We start from the raw sequence: 12,773 nt of genomic DNA, 5'->3' as shown, positions 1-12,773 counted from the left end.
ATTAAATTTTCGTCAGGTATTGTGGAAAAACTCTGACATTTTACGTTACATCTGGGACGTCACAACACCGCTCCCGGGAGGGCTTAAAACACCAGTCTTTTGAATAGCAGCAGAACGCGCTAACCATTGCGCCACGGAAGCTCAGAAATTAAATGGTTGTCAGGTATTGTGGAAAAGTTATGACTTTTTACGCTACATCTGAGACCCCACAACACCTCTCACGGGTGGGCTCGAACCACCAACCTTTCGATTAACAGCTGAACGTGCTAACCATTGCGCCACGGAAGCCCGAATATTAAATGTTCGTCAGGTATTGTGGAAAAAGTCTGACATTTTACGTTACATCTGAGACGTCACAACACCGCTCCCGGGAGGGCTCAAAAAACCAGTCTTTTGAATAGCAGCTGAACGCGCTAACCATTGCGCCACGGAAGCCCAAAAATTAAATGGTCGTCAGGTATTGTGGAAAAACCTTGACTTATTACTTCACATCTGAGACGTCACAACACCGCTCCCGGATTTGCTCGAACCACCAACCTATTCGTTAACAGCCAAATGCGCTAACCATTGAGCCTCGGAAGCTCAGAAATTAAATGGTTGTCAGGTATTGTGGAAAAGTTATGACTTTTTACGCTACAACTGAGACCCCACAACACCTCTCCCGGGTGGGCTCGAACCACCAACCTTTCGATTAACAGCTGAACGTGCTAACCATTGCGCCACGGAAGCCCAAAAATTAAATGTTCGTCAGGTATTGTGGAAAAACTCTGGAATTTTACGTTACATCTGAGACGTCACAACACCGCTCCCGGTAGGGTTCAAAACATCAGTCTTTTGAATAGCAGCTGAACGCGCTAACCATTGCGCCACGGAAGCCCAAAATTTAAATGGTCGTCAGGTATTGTGGAAAAACTCTGACATTTTACGTTACATCTGAGACGTCACAACACCGCTCCCGGGAGGGCTCAAACCACCAGTCTTTTGAATAGCAGCTGAACGCGCTAACCATTGCGCCACGGAAGCCCAAAAATTAAATGGTCTTCAGGAATTGTGGAAAAACCTTGACTTTTTACTTCACATCTGAGACGTCACAACACCGCTCCTGGGAGGGCTCAAACCACCAGTCTTTTGAATAGCAGATGAACGTGCTAACCATTGCGCCACGGAAGCCCAAAAATTAAATGGTCGTCAGGTATTGTGGAAAAACCTTGAATTTTTACTTCACATCTGAGACGTCACAAAACCGCACCCGGTTGGGCTCGAACCAGCAACCTATTCGTTAACAGCCGAACGCTCTAACCATTGAGCCACGGAAGCCCAAAGATTAAATGGTCGTCAGGTATTGTGGAAAAATTATGACTTTTTACGTTAGATCTGAGACACTACAACACCTCTCCAGGGTGGGCTCGAACCACCAACCTATTCGTTAACAGCCGAACGCGCTAACCATTGAGCCACGGAAGCTCAGAAATTAAATGGTTGTCAGGTATTGTGGAAAAGTTATGACTTTTTACGCTACAACTGAGACCCCACAACACCTCTCCCGGGTGGGCTCGAGCCACCAACCTTTCGATTAACAGCTGGACGTGCTAACCATTGCGCCACGGAAGCCCAAAAATTAAATTTTCGTCAGGTATTGTGGAAAAACTCTGACATTTTACGTTACATCTGGGACGTCACAACACCGCTCCCGGGAGGGCTTAAAACACCAGTCTTTTGAATAGCAGCAGAACGCGCTAACCATTGCGCCACGGAAGCTCAGAAATTAAATGGTTGTCAGGTATTGTGGAAAAGTTATGACTTTTTACGCTACATCTGAGACCCCACAACACCTCTCACGTGTGGGCTCGAACCACCAACCTTTCGATTAACAGCTGAACGTGCTAACCATTGCGCCACGGAAGCCCGAATATTAAATGTTCGTCAGGTATTGTGGAAAAAGTCTGACATTTTACGTTACATCTGAGACGTCACAACACCGCTCCCGGGAGGGCTCAAAAAAGCAGTCTTTTGAATAGCAGCTGAACGCGCTAACCATTGCGCCACGGAAGCCCAAAAATTAAATGGTCGTCAGGTATTGTGGAAAAACCTTGACTTATTACTTCACATCTGAGACGTCACAACACCGCTCCCGGATTTGCTCGAACCACCAACCTATTTGTTAACAGCCAAATGCGCTAACCATTGAGCCTCGGAAGCTCAGAAATTAAATGGTTGTCAGGTATTGTGGAAAAGTTATGACTTTTTACGCTACAACTGAGACCCCACAACACCTCTCTCGGGTGGGCTCGAACCACCAACCTTTCGATTAACAGCTGAACGTGCTAACCATTACGCCACGGAAGCCCAAAAATTAAATTTTCGTCAGGTATTGTGGAAAAACTCTGACATTTTACGTTACATCTGGGACGTCACAACACCACTCCCGGGAGGGCTCAAAACACCAGTCTTTTGAATAGCAGCAGAACGCGCTAACCATTGCGCCACGGAAGCCCAAAAATTAAATGGTCATCAGGTATTGTGGAAAAACCTTGACTTTTTACTTCACATCTGAGACGTCATAACACCGCTCCCGGATGGTCTCGAACCACCAACCTATTCGTTAACAGCCGAACGCGCTAACCATTGAGCCACGGAAGCTCAGAAATTAAATGGTTGTCAGGTATTGTTTAAAAGTTACGACTTTTTACGCTACATCTGAGACCCCACAACACCTCTCCTGGGTGGGCTCGAAATACCAACCTTTCGATTAACAGCTGAACGTTCTAACCATTGCGCCACGGAAGCCCAAAAATTAAATGTTCGTCAGGTATTGTGGAAAAACTCTGACATTTTACGTTACATCTGAGACGTCACAACACCGCTCCCGGGAGGGTTCAAAACACCCGTCTTTTGAATAGCAGCTGAACGCGCTAACCATTGCGCCACGGAAGCCCAAAAATTAAATGGTAGTCAGGTATTGTGGGAATACTCTAACATTTTACGTTACATCTGAGACGTCACAACACCGCTCCCGGGAGGGCTCAAAACACCAGTCTTTTGAATAGCAGCTGAACGCGCTAACCATTGCGCCACGGATGCCCAAAAATTAAATGGTCGTCAGGTATTGTAGAAAAACCTTGACTTTTTACTTCACATCTGAGACGTCACAACACCGCTCCCGGATGGGCTCGAACCACTAACCTATTCGTTAACAGCCGAACGTGCTAACCATTGAGCCACGGAAGCTCAGAAATTAAATGGTTGTCAGGTATTGTGGAAATGTTATGACTTTTTACGCAATATCTGAGACCCCACAACACCTCACCCGGGTGGGCTCGAACCACCAACCTTTCCATTAACAGCTGAACGTGCTAACCATTGCGCTACGGAAAACCAAAAATTAAATGTTCTTCAGGTATTGTGGAAAAACTCTGACATTTTACGTTACATCTGAGACGTCACAACACCGCTCCCGGGAGGGTTCAAAACACCAGTCTTTTGAATAGCAGCTGAACGCGCTAACCATTGCGCCACGGAAGCCCAAAAATTAAATGGCCGTCAGGTATTATGGAAAAACCTTGACTTTTCACATCTGAGACGTCACAACACCGCTCCCGGATTTGCTCGAACCACCAACCTATTCGTTAACAGCCGAATGCGCTAACCATTGAGCCTCGGAAGTTCAGAAATTAAATGGTTGTCAGGTATTGTGGAAAAGTTATGACTTTTTACGCTACATCTGAGACCCCACAACACCTCTCCCGGGTGGGCTCGAAATACCAACCTTTCGATTAACAGCTGAACGTGCTAACCATTGCGCCACGGAAGCCCAAAAATTAAATGTTCGTCAGGTATTGTGGAAAAACTCTGACATTTTACGTTACATCTGAGACGTCACAACACCGCTCCCGGGAGGGTTCAAAACACCAGTCTTTTGAATAGAAGCTGAACGCGCTAACCATTGCGCCACGGAAGCCCAAAAATTAAATGGTCGTCAGGTATTGTGGGAATACTCTAACATTTTACGTTACATCTGAGACGTCACAACACCGCTCCCGGGAGGGCTCAAAACACCAGTCTTTTGAATAGCAGCTGAACGCGCTAACCATTGCGCCACGGAAGCCCAAAAATTAAATGTTCGTCAGGTATTGTGGAAAAACCTTGACTATTTACTTCACATCTGAGACGTCACAACACCGCTCCCGGATGGGCTCGAACCACCTACCTATTCGTTAACAGCCGAACGCGCTAACCATTGAGCCACGGAAGATCAGAAATTTAATGGTTGTGAGGTATTGTGGAAAAGTTATGACTTTTTACGCTACATCTGAGACCCCACAACACCTCTCCCGGGTGGGCTCGAAATACCAACCTTTCGATTAACAGCTGAACGTGCTAACCATTGCGCCACGGAAGCCCAAAAATTAAATGTTCGTCAGGTATTGTGGAAAAACTCTGACATTTTACGTTACATCTGAGACGTCACGACACCGCTCCCGGGAGGGCTCAAACCACCAGTCTTCTGAATAGCAGCTGAACGCGCTAACCATTGCGCCACGGAAGCCCAAAAATTAAATGTTCGTCAGGTATTGTGGAAAAACCTTGACTATTTACTTCACATCTGAGACGTCACAACACCGCTCCCGGATGGGCTTGAACCACCTACCTATTCGTTAACAGCCGAACGCGCTAACCATTGAGCCACGGAAGCTCAGAAATTAAATGGTTGTCAGGTATTGTGGAAAAGTTATGACTTTTTACGCTACATCTGAGACCCCACAACACCTCTCCCGGGTGGGCTCGAAATACCAACCTTTCGATTAACAGCTGAACGTGCTAACCATTGCGCCACGGAAGCCCAAAAATTAAATGTTCGTCAGGTATTGTGGAAAAACTCTGACATTTTACGTTACATCTGAGACGTCACAACACCGCTCCCGGGAGGGTTCAAAACACCAGTCTTTTGAATAGAAGCTGAACGCGCTAACCATTGCGCCACGGAAGCCCAAAAATTAAATGGTCGTCAGGTATTGTGGGAATACTCTAACATTTTACGTTACATCTGAGACGTCACAACACCGCTCCCGGGAGGGCTCAAAACACCAGTCTTTTGAATAGCAGCTGAACGCGCTAACCATTGCGCCACGGAAGCCCAAAAATTAAATGTTCGTCAGGTATTGTGGAAAAACCTTGACTATTTACTTCACATCTGAGACGTCACAACACCGCTCCCGGATGGGCTCGAACCACCTACCTATTCGTTAACAGCCGAACGCGCTAACCATTGAGCCACGGAAGCTCAGAAATTAAATGGTTGTCAGGTATTGTGGAAAAGTTATGACTTTTTACGCTACATCTGAGACCCCACAACACCTCTCCCGGGTGGGCTCGAAATACCAACCTTTCGATTAACAGCTGAACGTGCTAACCATTGCGCCACGGAAGCCCAAAAATTAAATGTTCGTCAGGTATTGTGGAAAAACTCTGACATTTTACGTTTCATCTGAGACGTCACAACACCGCTCCCGGGAGGGTTCAAAACACCAGTCTTTTGAATAGAAGCTGAACGCGCTAACCATTGCGCCACGGAAGCCCAAAAATTAAATGGTCGTCAGGTATTGTGGGAATACTCTAACATTTTACGTTACATCTGAGACGTCACAACACCGCTCCCGGGAGGGCTCAAAACACCAGTCTTTTGAATAGCAGCTGAACGCGCTAACCATTGCGCCACGGAAGCCCAAAAATTAAATGTTCGTCAGGTATTGTGGAAAAACCTTGACTATTTACTTCACATCTGAGACGTCACAACACCGCTCCCGGATGGGCTCGAACCACCTACCTATTCGTTAACAGCCGAACGCGCTAACCATTGAGCCACGGAAGATCAGAAATTTAATGGTTGTGAGGTATTGTGGAAAAGTTATGACTTTTTACGCTACATCTGAGACCCCACAACACCTCTCCCGGGTGGGCTCGAATTACCAACCTTTCGATTAACAGCTGAACGTGCTAACCATTGCGCCACGGAAGCCCAAAAATTAAATGTTCGTCAGGTATTGTGGAAAAACTCTGACATTTTACGTTACATCTGAGACGTCACAACACCGCTCCCGGGAGGGTTCAAAACACCAGTCTTTTGAATAGAAGCTGAACGCGCTAACCATTGCGCCACGGAAGCCCAAAAATTAAATGGTCGTCAGGTATTGTGGGAATACTCTAACATTTTACGTTACATCTGAGACGTCACAACACCGCTCCCGGGAGGGCTCAAAACACCAGTCTTTTGAATAGCAGCTGAACGCGCTAACCATTGCGCCACGGAAGCCCAAAAATTAAATGTTCGTCAGGTATTGTGGAAAAACCTTGACTATTTACTTCACATCTGAGACGTCACAACACCGCTCCCGGATGGGCTCGAACCACCTACCTATTCGTTAACAGCCGAACGCGCTAACCATTGAGCCACGGAAGATCAGAAATTTAATGGTTGTGAGGTATTGTGGAAAAGTTATGACTTTTTACGCTACATCTGAGACCCCACAACACCTCTCCCGGGTGGGCTCGAAATACCAACCTTTCGATTAACAGCTGAACGTGCTAACCATTGCGCCACGGAAGCCCAAAAATTAAATGTTCGTCAGGTATTGTGGAAAAACTCTGACATTTTACGTTACATCTGAGACGTCACAACACCGCTCCCGGGAGGGTTCAAAACACCAGTCTTTTGAATAGAAGCTGAACGCGCTAACCATTGCGCCACGGAAGCCCAAAAATTAAATGGTCGTCAGGTATTGTGGGAATACTCTAACATTTTACGTTACATCTGAGACGTCACAACACCGCTCCCGGGAGGGCTCAAAACACCAGTCTTTTGAATAGCAGCTGAACGCGCTAACCATTGCGCCACGGATGCCCAAAAATTAAATGTTCGTCAGGTATTGTGGAAAAACTCAGACATTTTACGTTACATCTGAGACGTCACAACACCGCTCCCGGGAGGGCTCAAACCACCAGTCTTTTGAATAGCAGCTGAACGCGCTAACCATTGCTCCACGGAAGCCCAAAAATTAAATGGTCGTCAGGTATTGTGGAAAAACCTTGTCTTTTTACTTCACATCTGAGACGTCACAACACCGCTCCCGGATGGGCTCGAACCACCAACCTATTCGTTAACAGCCGAACGTGCTAACCATTGAGCCACGGAAGCTCAGAAATTAAATGGTTGTCAGGTATTGTGGAAAAGTTATGACTTTTTACGCTACATCTGAGACCCCACAACACCTCTCCCGGGTGTGGTCGAACCACCAACCTTTCGATTAAAAGCTGAACGTGCTAACCATTGCGCCACGGAAGCCCAAAAACTAAATGTTCGTCAGGTATTGTGGAAAAACTCTGAAATTTTACGTTACATCTGAGACGTCACAACACCGCTCCCGGGAGGGTTCAAAACACCAGTCTTTTGAATAGAAGCTGAACGCGCTAACCATTGCGCCACGGAAGCCCAAAAATTAAATGGTCGTCAGGTATTGTGGGAATACTCTAACATTTTACGTTACATCTGAGACGTCACAACACCGCTCCCGGGAGGGCTCAAAACACCAGTCTTTTGAATAGAAGCTGAACGCGCTAACCATTGCGCCACGGAAGCCCAAAAATTAAATGGTCGTCAGGTATTGTGGGAATACTCTAACATTTTACGTTACATCTGAGACGTCACAACACCGCTCCCGGGAGGGCTCAAAACACCAGTCTTTTGAATAGCAGCTGAACGCGCTAACCATTGCGCCACGGATGCCCAAAAATTAAATGTTCGTCAGGTATTGTGGAAAAACTCAGACATTTTACGTTACATCTGAGACGTCACAACACCGCTCCCGGGAGGGCCAAACCACCAGTCTTTTGAATAGCAGCTGAACGCGCTAACCATTGCTCCACGGAAGCCCAAAAATTAAATGGTCGTCAGGTATTGTGGAAAAACCTTGTCTTTTTACTTCACATCTGAGACGTCACAACACCGCTCCCGGATGGGCTCGAACCACCAACCTATTCGTTAACAGCCGAACGTGCTAACCATTGAGCCACGGAAGCTCAGAAATTAAATGGTTGTCAGGTATTGTGGAAAAGTTATGACTTTTTACGCTACATCTGAGACCCCACAACACCTCTCCCGGGTGTGGTCGAACCACCAACCTTTCGATTAAAAGCTGAACGTGCTAACCATTGCGCCACGGAAGCCCAAAAACTAAATGTTCGTCAGGTATTGTGGAAAAACTCTGAAATTTTACGTTACATCTGAGACGTCACAACACCGCTCCCGGGAGGGTTCAAAACACCAGTCTTTTGAATAGAAGCTGAACGCGCTAACCATTGCGCCACGGAAGCCCAAAAATTAAATGGTCGTCAGGTATTGTGGGAATACTCTAACATTTTACGTTACATCTGAGACGTCACAACACCGCTCCCGGGAGGGCTCAAAACACCAGTCTTTTGAATAGCAGCTGAACGCGCTAACCATTGCGCCACGGAAGCCCAAAAATTAAATGTTCGTCAGGTATTGTGGAAAAACTCTGACATTTTACGTTACATCTGAGACGTCACGTTACCGCTCCCGGGAGGGCTCAAACCACCAGTCTTCTGAATAGCAGCTGAACGCGCTAACCATTGCGCCACGGAAGCCCAAAAATTAAATGTTCGTCAGGTATTGTGGAAAAACCTTGACTATTTACTTCACATCTGAGACGTCACAACACCGCTCCCGGATGGGCTCGAACCACCAACCTATTCGTTAACAGCCGAACGTGCTAACCATTGAGCCACGGAAGCTCAGAAATTTAATGGTTGTCAGGTATTGTGGAAAAGTTATGACTTTTTACGCTACATCTGAGACCCCACAACACCTCTCCCGGGTGTGGTCGAACCACCAACCTTTCGATTAAAAGCTGAACGTGCTAACCATTGCGCCACGGAAGCCCAAAAACTAAATGTTCGTCAGGTATTGTGGAAAAACTCTGAAATTTTACGTTACATCTGAGACGTCACAACACCGCTCCCGGGAGGGTTCAAAACACCAGTCTTTTGAATAGAAGCTGAACGCGCTAACCATTGCGCCACGGAAGCCCAAAAATTAAATGGTCGTCAGGTATTGTGGAAAAACTCTGATATTTTACGTTACATCTAAGACGTCACAACACCGCTCCCTTGAGGGTTCAAAACACCAGTCTTTTGAAAAGCAGCTGAACGCGCTAACCATTGCGCCACGGAAGCCCAAAAATTAAATGGTCGTCAGGTATTGTGGAAAAACCTTGACTTTTTACTTCACATCTGAGACGTCACAACACCGCTCCCGAGAGGGCTCAAAACACCAGTCTTTTGAATAGCAGCTGAACGCGCTAACCATTGCGCCACGGAAGCCCAAAAATTAAATGGTCGTCAGGTATTGTGGAAAAACCTTGACTTTTTACTTCACATCTGAGACGTCACAACACCGCTCCCGGATGGGCTCGAACCACCAACCTATTCGTTAACAGCCGAACGCGCTAACCATTGAGCCACGGAAGCTCAGAAATTAAATGGTAGTCAGGTATTGTGGAAAAGTTATGACTTTTTACGCTACATCTGAGACCCCACAACACCTCACTCGGGTGGGCTCGAACCACCAATCTTTCCATTAACAGCTGAACGTGCTAACCATTGCGCCACGGAAGCCCAAAAATTAAATGTTCGTCAGGTATATTGGAAAAACTCAGACATTTTACGTTACATCTGAGACGTCACAACACCGCTCCCGGGAGGGCTCAAACCACCAGTCTTTTGAATAGCAGCTAAACGCGCTAACCATTGCTCCACGGAAGCCCAAAAATTAAATGGTCGTCATGTATTGTGGAAAAACCTTGACTTTTTACTTCACATCTGAGACCCTACAACACCTCTCCAGGGTGCGCTCGAACCACCAACCTATTCGTTAACAGCCAAACGCGCTAACCATTGAGCCACGGAAGCTCAGAAATTAAATGGTTGTCAGGTATTGTGGAAAAGTTATGACTTTTTACGCTACATCTGAGACCCCACAACACCTCTCCCGGGTGTGGTCGAACCACCAACCTTTCGATTAAAAGCTGAACGTGCTAACCATTGCGCCACGGAAGCCCAAAAATTAAATGTTCGTCAGGTATTGTGGAAAAACTCTGACATTTTACGTTACATCTGAGACGTCACGACACCGCTCCCGGGAGGGTTCAAAACACCAGTCTTTTGAAAAGCAGCTGAACGCGCTAACCATTGCGCCACGGAAGCCCAAAAATTAAATGGTCGTCAGGTATTGTGGAAAAACCTTGACTTTTTACTTCACATCTGAAACGTCACAACACCGCTCCCGGATGGGCTCGAACCACCAACCTATTCGTTAACAGCCGAACGTGCTAACCATTGAGCCACGGAAGCTCAGAAATTAAATGGTTGTCAGGTATTGTGGAAAAGTTATGACTTTTTACGCTACATCTGAGACCCCACAACACCTCACTCGGGTGGGCTCGAACCACCAATCTTTCGATTAACAGCTGAACGTGCTAACCATTGCGCCACGGAAGCCCAAAAATTAGATGTTCGTCAGGTATATTGGAAAAACTCAGACATTTTACGTTACATCTGAGACGTCACAACACCGCTCCCGGGAGGGCTCAAACCACCAGTCTCTTGAATAGCAGCTAAACGCGCTAACCATTGCTCCACGGAAGCCCAAAAATTAAATGGTCGTCATGTATTGTGGAAAAACCTTGACTTTTTACTTCACATCTGAGACCCTACAACACCTCTCCAGGGTGCGCTCGAACCACCAACCTATTCGTTAACAGCCAAACGCGCTAACCACGGAAGCTCAGAAATTAAATGGTTGTCAGGTATTGTGGAAAAGTTATGACTTTTTACGCTACATCTGAGACCCCACAACACCGCTCCCGGATGGGCTCGAACCACCAACCTATTCGTTAACAGCCGAACGCGCTAACCATTGAGCCACGGAAGCTCAGAAATTAAATGGTTGTCAGGTATTGTGGAAAAGTTATATCTTTTTACGCTACATCTGAGACCCCACAACACCTCTTCCGGGTGGGTACGAACCACCAACCTTTCGATTAACAGCTGAACGTGCTAACCATTGCGACACTGAAGCCCAAAAATTAAATGTTCGTCAGGTATTGTGGAAAAACTCTGACATTTTACGTTACATCTGAGACGTCACAACACCGCTCCCGGGAGGGTTCAAAACACCAGTCTTTTGAAAAGCAGCTGAACGCGCTAACTTGACTTTTTACTTCACATCTGAGACCCTACAACACCTCTCCAGGGTGCGCTCGAACCACCAACCTATTCGTTAACAGCCAAACGCGCTAACCACGGAAGCTCAGAAATTAAATGGTTGTCAGGTATTGTGGAAAAGTTATGACTTTTTACGCTACATCTGAGACCCCACAACACCGCTCCCGGATGGGCTCGAACCACCAACCTATTCGTTAACAGCCGAACGCGCTAACCATTGAGCCACGGAAGCTCAGAAATTAAATGGTTGTCAGGTATTGTGGAAAAGTTATAACTTTTTACGCTACATCTGAGACCCCACAACACCTCTTCCGGGTGGGTACGAACCACCAACCTTTCGATTAACAGCTGAACGTGCTAACCATTGCGACACTGAAGCCCAAAAATTAAATGTTCGTCAGGTATTGTGGAAAAACTCTGACATTTTACGTTACATCTGAGACGTCACAACACCGCTCCCGGGAGGGTTCAAAACACCAGTCTTTTGAAAAGCAGCTGAACGCGCTAACCATTGCGCCACGGAAGCCCAAAAATTAAATGGTCGTCAGGTATTGTGGAAAAACCTTGACTATTTACTTCACATCTGAGACGTCACAACACCGCTCCCGGATGGGCTCGAACCACCAACCTATTCGTTAACAGCCGAACGCGCTAACCATTGAGCCACGGAAGCTCAGAAATTAAATGGTTGTCAGGTATTGTGGAAAAGTTATGACTTTTTACGCTACATCTGAGACCCCACAACACCTCTCCCGGGTGTGCTTGAACCACGAACCTTTCGATTAAAAGCTGAACGTGCTAACCATTGCGCCACGGAAGCCCAAAAATTAAATGTTCGTCAGGTATTGTGGAAAAACTCTGACATTTTACGTTACATCTGAGACGTCACAACACCGCTCCCGGGAGGGTTCAAAACACCAGTCTTTTGAATAGAAGCTGAACGCGCTAACCATTGCGCCACGGAAGCCCAAAAATTAAATGGTCGTCAGGTATTGTGGGAATACTCTAACATTTTACGTTACATCTGAGACGTCACAACACCGCTCCCGGGAGGGCTCAAAACACCAGTCTTTTGAAAAGCAGCTGAACGCGCTAACCATTGCGCCACGGAAGCCCAAAAATTAAATGGTCGTCAGGTATTGTGGAAAAACCTTGACTTTTTACTTCACATCTGAGACGTCACAACACCGCTCCCGGATGGGCTCGAACCACCAACCTATTCGTTAACAGCCGAACGCGCTAACCATTGAGCCACGGAAGCTCAGAAATTAAATGGTTGTCAGGTATTGTGGAAAAGTTATGACTTTTTACGCTACATCTGAGACCCCACAACACCTCTCCCGGGTGGGTTCGAACCACCAACCTTTCGATTAACAGCTGAACGTGCTAACCATTGCGCCACTGAAGCCCAAAAATTAAATGGTCGTCAGGTATTGTGGGAATACTCTAACATTTTACGTTACATCTGAGACGTC

This window comes from Phalangium opilio, unplaced genomic scaffold (genome assembly GCF_054372755.1).
Source record: "Phalangium opilio isolate 3A_F unplaced genomic scaffold, DU_Popi_V2 ptg000054l_1, whole genome shotgun sequence".
Classification (NCBI taxonomy): Eukaryota; Metazoa; Arthropoda; class Arachnida; order Opiliones; family Phalangiidae; genus Phalangium; species Phalangium opilio.
The sequence above is the reverse complement of the archived record's forward strand: the minus strand, read 5'-3'. Positions refer to the sequence as shown.